Source organism: Trichomycterus rosablanca, chromosome 25 (assembly GCF_030014385.1).
Source record: "Trichomycterus rosablanca isolate fTriRos1 chromosome 25, fTriRos1.hap1, whole genome shotgun sequence".
NCBI classification, from domain to species: domain Eukaryota; kingdom Metazoa; phylum Chordata; class Actinopteri; order Siluriformes; family Trichomycteridae; genus Trichomycterus; species Trichomycterus rosablanca.
This window is the reverse complement of record NC_086012.1, coordinates 10235480-10248103: the sequence shown is the minus strand read 5'-3', so window position 1 is coordinate 10248103 and position 12624 is coordinate 10235480.

Below are 12624 nucleotides of genomic sequence, written 5' to 3'. Positions count from 1 at the left end.
CGCCTGTGATACACTGTGTATTCTCCAGACATCCCAAGTCTCCCGGAAGTTCCGGGAGTCTCCCGCATATACATAGCGGCTCCCTGATGCCCGCAAGTCAGATAAAATCTCCCGGAATCTAGAACGAGCGGCCAAGAGCGACACTTACACGCGTATTAAATCCGTTATCTGATATACAATCTAGCGCACTGTGTAGGGAACATAAATCAATTGTCTAATATACTGTCTAGTGCACTAAGTAGGGAACATAAATATATGATCGATATACAATCTAGTGCACTATGTAGGGAGCATAATTAATTATGTAATACACTATCTAGTGCACTATGTAAGGAACACAAATCATCATCTAGCTATACTTTCTAGTGCACTATGTAGTAAACATGAATGCATTATCTAATACACTATCTAGTGCACTATGTAGGGAACACAAATCATCATCTAGTTATACTTTCTCGTGCACTATGTAGGGAACATGAATGCATTATCTAATACACTATCTAGTGCACTATGTAGGGAACATCATTAATTATGTAAAACACTATCTAGTGCACTATGTAAGGAACACAAATCATCATCTAGTTATTCTTTCTAGAATGCGTTATCTAATACACTATCTAGTGCACTATGTAGGGAACATAAATCTGTGATCTGATATACAATCTAGTGCATGGTGTAGGGAACATAAACCAATTGTCTAATTCACTATCTAGTGCACTATGTAGGGAACATAAATTTGTTAAATAATACGCTACCTAAAGCATTATGTAAGAAACATAAATCTATTATCTTTCACACTATCTAGTGCACTATGTGTGTTTGTGGCGCGAACAGTTAGCTTAGTAGCTCAGTTAGCAGCTCCTAAAAGTTCTGTTATCACCCATATCCTTTGGTGAGTCCTTTTTTTTTAGCTTTCTTTTTTTTGGGGGGGTTGGGGTTTCGGTGTCCGGGTCCGGGGGTACCTCCCTGAAATGAGTTTTTGCAACTTGGGATGTCTGATTCTCACACCTTTCTATCAGAACCAGCATTAACTTCTTCAGCAATCTGAGCTACAGTAGCTCGTCTGTTGGATCGGACCACACGGGCCAGCCTTCACTCCCCACGTGCATCATCGATGAGACCTTGGCCGCCCATGACCCTGTCGCCGGTTTACCACTCTTCCTTTCTTGGACCACTTTTGATAGATACTGAACACCCCACAAGAGCTGCAGTTTTGGAGATGCTCTGACCCAGTCGTCTAGCCATCACGATTTGGCCCTTGTCAAACTCGCTCAAATCCTCACGCTTATCCATTTTTCCTGCTTCTAACATCAACTTTGAGGATAAAATGTTCACTTGCTGCCTAATATATCCCACCTACTAACAGGTGCCGTGATGAAGAGATAATCAGTGTTATTCACTTCACCTGTCAATGCTCATAATGTTATGCCTGGTCGGTGTATGTATCAATATGGTCAGAGATTACATAAAATAAATGTTGAATGTTTAATAAATGTTTATTGACATTAAAGCCATTCTTTCTTACTCTGCGGCAATACATGCTTTTCATACATAAATGTAATTACATGGGGAAATGTATCATATCTTTTAGTTTTCTTTGATTACATAACCAAGTGTGCATGTAATTTGACTATACAACCACCAGGTGTCACTATGGTACAATATTGTAAACCTATAATGTTTTTAAGTTATTTTTATTAATTCAATTTTTGTTCGCTGTTTGTTAAATGCTGCATGTTAGACTACAGTCAAAGGAGTCAAAACATTGTTTCAACGTATTGAATGTGTTTAATTCTAGTTAAACTTTATTTATTTAACTAAATAATAATCATAATATTAATTATTAATTATTTTTACTATTATTATTTACATTTAGAAAATGGTCAGATTACATAATTTAATTAAGTTATTGATATTAAGGCCATATTTCTACTCGCTGTGCAGCAATAAATGTTCTTTTTTTTTGCTACATAAGTGTAATTACATGGAAAATGTATTATATTGTATTTATATAGTTTTTCCACATTTTTATTGCGTAACCAAAACCGCAAAACATGTTTTTGTGCAGCAACTATGACTATAAACAAAATTGCCACCAGGTGTCACTATAGTATTATATTGTTTGTTTGTTTATTAGAATTTTAACGTCATGTTCTACACTGGTTACATTCATGACAGGAACGGTAGTTACTCATTACACAAGATTTATCAGTTCACAAGGTCATATCGAATACAGTCATAGACAATTTAGTTTCCCCAAATCACCTCACTTGCATGTGTTTGGACTGTGGGAGGAAACCGGAGCTCCCGAAGGAAACCCACAAGCACAAGTGTAAAAGTTTATGGATGTGGGTGTATGTTTTTGTCAGTGTTAGAATGCATGTATGTTCGTGTGAGAGTGTATAAATGTGTGTGTATGTTTACATCAGTGTAAAAATTAATGTTTGTGTGAGAGTAAATAAATGTGTGTGTTTGTGTGCCAGTGTATGAACCTGTGTATGTTTGTGTCAGTGTTAGAATGTATTTGTTCGTGTAAAAGTGTATAAATGTGAGTAAGAATGAATTTTGTGTACGAGTGGATTCATGTGTGTATAAATGTATATATGCATGTTTGAAATTGTATAAATGTGTGTGTATGTTTGTCAGTGTAAGAATGAATGTTTGTGATAATGTGTGTGTATATACAGTATATATATATATATATACACCTCCTTGTTTCTACACTCACTGTCCATTTTATCAGCTCCACTTACCATATAGAAGCACTTTGTAGTTCTACAATTACTGGCTGTAGTCCATCTGTTTCTCTGCATGCTTTGTTAGCCCCCTTTCATGCTGTTCTTCAATGGTCAGGACCCCCACAGGACCCCCACAGAGCAGGTATTATTTAGGTGGTGGATCATTCTCAGCACTGCAGTGACACTGACATGGTGGTGGTGTGTTAGTGTGTGTTGTGCTGGTATGAGTGGATCAGACACAGCAATGCTGCTGGAGTTTTTAAACACCCCACTGTCACTGCTGGACTGAGAATAGTCCACCAACCAAAAATATCCAGCCGACAGCGCCCTGTGGGCAGCATCCTGTGACCACTGATGAAGGTCTAGAAGATGACCGACTCAAACAGCAGCAATAGATGAGGTGGACCAACTAGGGAGGAGTGTGTAATAGAGTGGACAGTGAGTGGACACGGTATTTATCCACTCATACCAGCACAACACACACTAACACACCACCACCATGTCAGTGCAGTGCTGAGAATGATCCACCACCTAAGTCCTGACCATTAAAGAACAGGGTGAAAGGGGACTAACAAAGCATGCAGAGAAACAGATGGACTACAGTCAGTAAATGTACGTAGAACTACTTCTAGAAGTGTTTTTACATGGTAAGTGGAGCTGATTAAATGCACTGAGTGTAGAAACGTGTGTGTGTGTGTGTTTGAGCACTTAAGCTCCTCCCCCTGGCGTTCTCTCGGGCGCCTCCTGCGTCAGCGACATTTCTGATGTGCGCTACTTCATCACAGCTGACGTGAGAGCTACGCGCAGTGCAGCCGCAGCCAGTGACGCGCTTCTATACGTAAAAAAGTGCTGGTTCAGTGCGGTAAGTGCTTGTTTATGACATGTGAGGTAAAAACAGCTCGAGCAGTTCAGTCCAAACTTTTAGCTGCACTTCTGTTAGCTTAGCGCAGCGCGAGCGTCCAGCCGCTGTACATATACCACTTCGAATAAACAACGTTATACAACATTTCTACACACATTTGAATTATTTCATTACATTCTGATACATTTCGTTAATAAACAGCTTCGAACTGTGTGGTGTTTGTGTATTTTCACCTTGAATTGAAGTCACGGTGAGTGAGTTCACTCGCTGTACTTCGTTTCAAACCCTGAACTGACAGGAAGGGCGTGACGTCACGGCGCTTTACGAAATCAGCGTGCAGCATTAAAGCTGTTTACATAAACACGACAAACGACCGTTTAAGTGTCACAGTGACCCATTTATGGAATAATATATTATTATTATTAATAGTGTATGAATAAAATGTATATTCATATATCATTACAATTTTAATAAGTTTAAATTCATTAGTGGTGGTTTGACTGACTGTCTTATCAGTTCTCAGCAGTTATCAGCTTGGCAGTGAGTACTAGGCGTGGACAAGGCAAAAACATCATACATATCATACATGTTGCTAGGACAACTTTAATTTTAATACACCTTGTTTTACATTTATAAGTATGGCCAAAAGTATGTGGACACCAGAGGGGACAAAATGACCCAAACCATGCCATAACCAACTAACCCACTGTCTAACACAATTACTGGACCCCCTTATTAGAGGGGTTAAGCATTTATGGCTGTACCGTTCTCTTGGTATACACCTCTCAAACATTTGCTCATTCAATAAAAGTATGTTAAAATTACACCTTTAACCTATCTATAACATTAGGGCGTCACGGTGGCTAAGTGGGTAGCACTGTCGCCTCACAGCAAGAAGGTCCTGGGTTCGATCCCCAGGCTGGGCGGTCCGGGTCTTTTCTGTGTGGAGTTTGCATGTTCTCCCCGTGTCTGCGTGGGTTTCCTCCGGGTGCTCCGGTTTCCTCCCACAGTCCAAAGACATGCACGTGAGGTGAATTGGAGACACTAAATTGTCCAGGTCTGTGTTCGATATAACCTTGTGAACTGATGAACCTTGTGTAATGAGTAACTACCGTTTCCTGTCATGATTGTAACCAAAGTGTAAAACATGACGTTAAAATCCTAATAAACAAACACACATTAGTAGTAATAAGTAGGCACTGTATGGCCAAATGTATGTGGACACCTTACCCTAGGCTTGGTGGACATACCATTTTTAAAACCACGGGCATGAACTATATACCCAAAAATATACCCAACCATATAAAAAAGGGTTTGGAAAGAATTAAACCTCTTTGTGAATTTAATGCCATTTTACCCATTAATCTAAATTGTTTGTTTGTTTATTAGGATTTTAACGTCATGTTTTACACTCTTTGGCTACATTCATGACAGACACACGGTAGTTACTCGTTACACAAGGTTCATCACTTCTCAAGGTTATATCGAACACAGTCATGGACAATTTTGTATCTCCAATTCACCTCACTTGCATGTTTTTGGACTGTGGGAGGAAACCGGAGCACCCGGAGTAAACCCACGCAGGCATGGGGAGAACATGCAAACTCCACACAGAAAGGACCCGGACCGCCCCACCTGGGGATCGAACCCAGGACCTTCTTGCTGTGAGGCGACAGTGCTACCCACTTAGCCACCGTGCCGCCCCATTGATCTAAATTAAATCACCCATAGTGAAAATACGCTAGCACACCATTGCCGGGCTTTCGAATGCATCATATTGAATCTCAGCTCTGCCATCCAAGTTCGAATCTGAGAAGTGCTATCGGCCAGGGCCGGCCGAAGCTCTGCAATGGATTGGAATTCTAGGGTATTCCTGCTGTTTCCCAGTGACACTGAGCAGGATTAAGTGGTTCAAGTGGGACCTAATGGATAACACATGAGTCTATAAGGGTTTGTCATTGTCAGAACTAAAACCAAGCCATGAAGTCCGGATCTCCTGAGTGTTCCTAGGACCTCAGTGGCCTCAATAATTTGGAAATGGAAGAAGCTAGGCACAACCCTGGCCATCCGGGGTAAGGTAGAATCCAATGATCACTCTAAAAGTGCTCCAGAATTCCTAAGATTGGAGAACCTGTTGTGTGGACAATCATCATCAATACGGGCTTTATGACAGTGTCCACTGTTGACTGGATTGAGGTTGATAAATGACACATGAAGGAACTCTGGTCTGAACAGCAAGCAGGCAGTTCTCATCACCTGGTTAATATCATCCCACCAGTATTAGGGAGTATCATGCTATTGAGTCCTTCCTAGCAGCGGGGACAGGAAAACCGGTAAGAATTGGGGTTTACAAATTCAGTTGTTGGAATGTTTAAACCCACGTACAGATCATGTATGTTATGTCAGTCCTAAAATCTTAATACATTTTACCATGCTTTGTAAAACAAACAAAAAACTTTCAAAGTGGGATTTCTGAGAATATGATGAAATCAAAGGTTAGCACCTGGCAACCAAGTTCAGTAATAGTATGATGTGGAATGATCTTCTTTGTCCATGTTTGTGATTATTAATTAGTACAGCTGGGGACGTCCCTGTACCCATATAAATAAGGCTAGTTTATTTAGCTGCAATGACCAGAAGTTTGTTTAGAAGAAAAAAGGTGACGCAATTAAACCCAATAACAGTGAACCTAATGCATGGACCATGAATGGTTGGTGTGGAGATAATGTGCTAGTGCTTTTCAGAAAGTGGCCCGAATAATGAAGAACAAGTTTTACACAAGTATTCACTCACCCAGCCGCTCAGGTGGCGCAGCGGTAAAAAGAAACGCGCTGCAACCAGGGCTGGATTCTAAGAGCGTGGTATCGAATCCAGCCTTGCTTTACCGGTTCGAAGCTGAGTGGCTATATGAGCAACGATTGGCCGGTTGCTCATGTGGGGGGTGGGACAAAGAACCGGATGTGGGTCTCTCTCTGTCAGAATGCGATTGCGTTCTCTGCCGGCTGATTGGAGGCGCTTACACAGAGATGGGAGAGGGTGCCCTTAGGGTGTGTCTCTCCGCATGCAACGCTAGGTGGCGCCAAACTCGTCAATGTGTGGGTGGCAAAGATGCATCTGGCTGCTGCTCGTGTTTCGGAGGGGATACGGGTTAGCTTCAATCACCTCCGTCAGGGCAGGGTTCGGCATAGACAGAGAGGAAGCACGATGCTAATTGAACAATTGGATGCGCTAAAAGGGGAGAAAAAGGGGTAAAAATATTAAAAATAATATAAAAAAAAAAAAAAAAAGTATTCACTCACCCATCCAAATCATTGAATTCAGGTGTTCCAATCACTCCAATGGCCACACCTAGCATGCAGACTGCTTCTACAAACATTAGTGAAAGAATGGGTCACTCTCAGGAGCTCAGTGAATTCCAGCGTGGTACCGTGATATGATGCCACCTGTGCAACAAGTCCAGTCGTGAAATTTCCTCGCTACTAAATATTCCAGTCAACTGTCAGTGGTATTATAACAAAGTGGAAGCGTTTGGGAACGACAGCAAATCAGCCACGAAGTGTTAGGCCACGTAAAATGACAGAGCGGGGTCAGCGGATGCTGAGGCACATAGTGCGCAGAGGTCGCCAACTTTCTGCAGAGTCGATCGCTACAGAAATCCAAACTTCATGTGGCCTTCAGATTATCTTAAGAACAGTGTGTAGAGCTTCATTGAATGGGTTTCCATGGCCGAGCAGCTGCATCCAAGCCTTACATCACCAAGCGCAATGCAAAGCGTCGGATGCAGTGGTGTAAAGCATGCCACTACTGGACTCTAGAGCAGTGGAGACGTGTTCTCCGGAGTGACGAATCACGTTTCTCCGTCTGGCGATCAGATGGACGGGTCTGGGTTTGGCGGTTGCCAGGAGAACGGTACTTGTCTGACTGCATTGTGCCGAGTGTAAAGTTTGGTGGAGGGGGGATTATGGTGTGGGGTTGTTTTTCAGGAGTTGGGCTCGGCCCCTTAGTTCCAGTGAAAGGAACTCTTAATGCTTCAGCATAATTTCATGCTCCCAGCTTTGTGGGAACAGTTTGGGGATGGCCCCTTCCTGTTCCAACATGACTGCGCACCAGTGCACAAAGCTTGACTGGCCTGCACAGAGTCCTGACCTCAACCGGATAGAACACCTTTGGGATGAATTAGAGCGGAGACTGTGAGCCAGGCCTTCTCGTCCAACATCAGTGTCTGACCTCACAAATGCGCTGCTGGAAGAATGCTCAAAAATTCCCATAAACACACTCCTAAACCTTGTGGAAAGCCTTCCCAGAAGAGCCGACATGATATTAAACCCTATGGATTAAGAATGGGACGTCACTCAAGTTCATATGCGTGTGAAGGCAGACGAGCGAATACTTTTGGCAATGTAGTGTAGATCGATTTGTATTGACCACTTTAAAATTAAGCTCTTGGAATGACCCTTCCAAAGTCCTGACCTGGACCCAATTAAGAGTGTGTAATCCAAGTCATTTAGTCATAATAACCTGTGATAACATGCCCACACATGTGCTGTTATTGCACTACATAGTCAATTAGCACAGATCATCATGGAATCTATCTGTGATGTTTAAACGCCTCAGAACTACAGTGTGTTGTTTGGGGTTTTGCTAGAACCTCTAGAAACTTCCATCAACCAATCAGCTTAATGTAAAGTTAGTTATTGAACATTAACCAGTACAGTAATAAAGTTTATTTTTACTGTTACATGAAGGATTTATGAACATGAACATGAACAGCTTCTGCTTTGTCATTTCACTTATTGCGCTAAGAACATTTCCTCTCTGGTTGCTAGGCTAATCACCATGGAAACGGCGGTGGCAACACAGCAGGAAGGCAGTGTGACCGAGTTAGACACAAGTCAGATTCAGCCTGAGTCAGAGTCACTCGTACAGGTGTACACACACACACCTCGTAACATTATACACAATACTTATACACTGATCAGCCGTAACATTAAAACCATCTTCTTGTTTCTACACTCACTGTCCATTTTATCAGCTCCACTTTGTAGTTCTACAATTACTGACTGTAGTCCATCTGTTTCTCTGCATGCTTTGTTAGCCTGCTTTCACCCTGTTCGTCAATGGTCAGGACCCCCACAGAGCAGGTATTATTTAGGTGGTGGATCATTCTCAGCACTGCAAGTGACACTGACATGTTGTGCTGGTATGAGTGGATCAGACACAGCAGCGCTCCTGGAGCTTTTAAGTACCGTGTCCACTCACTGTCCACTCTATGAGACACTCCTACCTAGTTGGTCCACCTTGTAGATGTAAAGTCAGAGACGATCGCTCATCTATTGCTGCTGTTTGAGTTGGTCATCTTCTAGACCTTCATCAGTGGTTACAGGACGCTGCCCACGGGGCATTGTTGGCTGGATATTTTTGGTTGGTGGACTATTTTCTGTCCAGCAGTGACAGTAATGTGTTTAAAAACTCCAGCAGCATTGCTGTGTCTGATCCACTCATACCAGCACAACACACACTAACACACCACCACCATGTCAGTGTCACTGCAGTGCTGAGAATGATCCACCACCCAAATAATACCTGCTCTGTGGTGGTCCTGACCTTTGAAGAACAGCATGTAAGGGGGGTAACAAAGCATGCAGAGAAACAGATGGACTACAGTCAGTAATTGTAGAACTACAAAGTGCTTCTATATGCTAAGTGGAGCTGATAAAATGGACAGTGAGTGTAGAAACAAGAAGGTTGTTTTTAATGTTATGGCTGATCGGTTGCAAACCTGTTAATAGACAAACATATTTCTAATTCATGTATTGCAACCACAACAGGGTGTAATAAATTAATTATATAAAGGAAATTACATGCTTCCAACTTTTCAGCAACAGTTTAAGGAAGGCCCTTTCCTGTACCTGTGCTCATGTGCACAAAGCAAAATAAAGCTCTATAAAGACATGAAGAAAAAGCTTGACAGAGCTCTGAAATCAGCCCCACTGAACAGCTTTGGAATGAACTGGAACATCGACTAAGGTGTTCTCGACCAACAATCAGTGCCCAGACATACAAATGGTCTTTTGATTTAATGGGCACAAATTCTCACAGACATACCCCTATCAAAGCCTTGCGAGAGGCCTTTCTTAGAGGAGTGGCTGTTTATATGGGTCAGCCTATTTTATTACTATTTGCTTTTGAAATGGCATGTCCAACTAGCTCACAGCAGGTGTCCAAATACTTTTGGCCATACAGTGTACATAGTAAATGCCTTTTTAACTGATAGACTGAGCTGAATGTCATTTACAGTAGGCCAAATCGCGTGTTTCAATTCATGATTAGGATTTACTTGCGATTTTCTTTGCAAATCAGCGTCTTTACTGAGTTCATCTCAGGACATGTAAAGGGCAGCTACGAAAGGTTCATTCAGGGTTCTTTCTTCAGCCCTTCATTCATTGTGATTCGTCCATACTTAAAACACTATCCCAAAATGTTGGGGATTGTCTATGTGCTCATTAGCAGGGATGTAACGATGCACCAAAAGACAGTTAAAAATCGGTGCACATGTGCCACGATTCGAATCGGTTATTCATTTAAGATGAATCGATATTCACTTTAAACAGCAGAGGGCACTAGCTATTCACCTTGCCTGGTTGACGTCGATACAGGGTTGCCAGGTTCTGAATTTTCCAGCCAAATTTATTTATGTTAGGATACTTTATTTGTATTATTAATTTATTATTCATTTATTTATATAAAGTTGGATTTGTTAAAACATTTTATTTCAGTTTTTTTTTACACAATAAGCATTATTTGGCATAGTTTGTACCTACCTCAGAAATAAAAGGGATTCATCATTTAAAAGATAAGCACAAGTACAGTATTTTATTTGTATTTTTTTAAAGAGAAATAATAAAAAGAAACTTTTCATAATTTGTCTTCAATTTCATTTTGTTTAAAAAAATCGGGGCCGCTCAGGTGGCGCAGCGGTAAAAACACACGCTGGAACCAGAGCTGGGATCTCGAATACATCGTATCGAATCTCAGCTCTGCCCACTGGCTGAGGCTGAGCGGCCACATGAACAACGATTGGCCTGTTGTTCAGATATGGGCGGGACTAAGCCGGATGGGGTCTCTCTCTGGTGCAGTTACGACCTCTGCTGGCTGACTGATGGCGCCTGCACAGAGATGAGAAAAGAGTGCTGTCAGGGTGTGTCTCTCCGTACACAACGCTGAGCTGCACTGCTGCACTGTGGGTTGGCTTCGTTCTCCTCAATCAGAGCATGGATCGGCATTGGTGGAGAGGAAGCAAGACGCAATCGGGCAATTGGACGCACTAAAAAAACATACGGGGGAAAAAACGTATTGTGAACCCAGTATCGTGAATCGTATCGCATCGTGGGTAGAGTGTATCGTTACATCCCTACTCATTAGTGATTGTGTTGGTTAGCAGTGTTTACGACTTTCATCCTCTGAGTCACGAACAGCAATCTTGGATAAAGATGGACACATCGGCAGCTCTTTAGATGTTTTTCTGGGATATTTCTCTCATTTCTGGATGCATTTTTGCAAATCTCTTAAAGAAAGTTCATCAGACTTGCCACTGAGTAGATTCTATATTGATCTAGTTCTCTTTATATGGAGATAAAGGCTTTTACTGGTTACTGGTGTTCGGTGGAGTCAGTGGAATCCTTACAAACTTGGCTTTTTTTAAAGTGATGCTTTGACACATGAGATTCGAATATCCAAATTCATTCATTCATTCACTGTCTGCTTTACCACTGTTTCATCCTATTCAGGGTTGTGGTGGAGACGATTTATTGGGGGAAATCGCAGGAATCAACCTGGACAGGTCGCCTGTCCATCTCACACACACATTCACACTTAGAGTAATTTAGTACAGTAGTACCTCGGCAATGGGCCTGGGCAAACGCACATGCTCAAACTTGTACGGCCTCGAATGGCCTTCCAGCGTGTCAGTCTCGCTGTTGTTTTTGCTTAGCGCAGATCTTTGGTAGCACCCGCTGTGAACTTCCTCTCAGTACAGGTAAAGTGAAGTTTTTGGTTAATTTACCGTATTGTTTTCTTTAATTTACACTGCAAGATAGCATGTAAGTATACATGCTGTAGCCTAGTGGTTAAGGTACAGGACCAGTGATCAGAGGGTCGCTGGTTCAAGCCCCACCACTGCCAGGTTGCTGCTGTTGGGCCCTTGAGCAAGGCCCTTAACCCTCAATTGCTCACACTGTATACTGTCCCAGTACTGTAAGTCGCTTTGAATAAAGGCGTCTGCTAAATGCTGAAAATGTAAATGTAAGTATACCATACAACCCTATTAATCCATATGTAGGTTTTGAAATAAAGACAGATGTGCAAATGTACAGCCAGTTATTCCATTATACATTATTCCTTACCTAAAGGCCTCCGCATACTTCGTTGCACGAAGCCAAACGCACCTTCGCGAGCTTAGAAGCTGGCATACTTTTAGCGGTTTCATTTGCCTGACACGTGTGCTCCACGGCTGGTGACGCTGTGATATTTATCATGTTATGTTCCATCGAAATCGCATAGTTAAACAGTACGTACAAAATTATAGGCAGTGCGCACTGCTTGGCCGGTACACCGCCCGTATTTTACCTTATAATGTTTTAAGTTCTCTTAAAAACACGAAACATTGTAGTTCTGATACATTCTGATAGAGTTACAGTGTTTATATTTTGTATTATTACAGGCTGTATTTGTATTCATATTGACAACATTTATATTAAACAAACCAGCAGAATCTCACAATCACATTTCTGCTCCGTTTTACTTCAAATAAATGAGCATCAAAAAATCTTGAAAACGTTTAATATTTGATCATGATTTGCTATTATTGCATAATGAAAGCGTGTCTGTCAATTATACAACAACCAATGAACAGAGAGCTTGAAATTCCGCCTAAAGTCTAAATTCGAAGCTCTGATTGGTTCATACATCTGAATCTCTTGAATCGGAGTCATTTGCCCACAGAGTCAGCAACACGAATGAATCTTT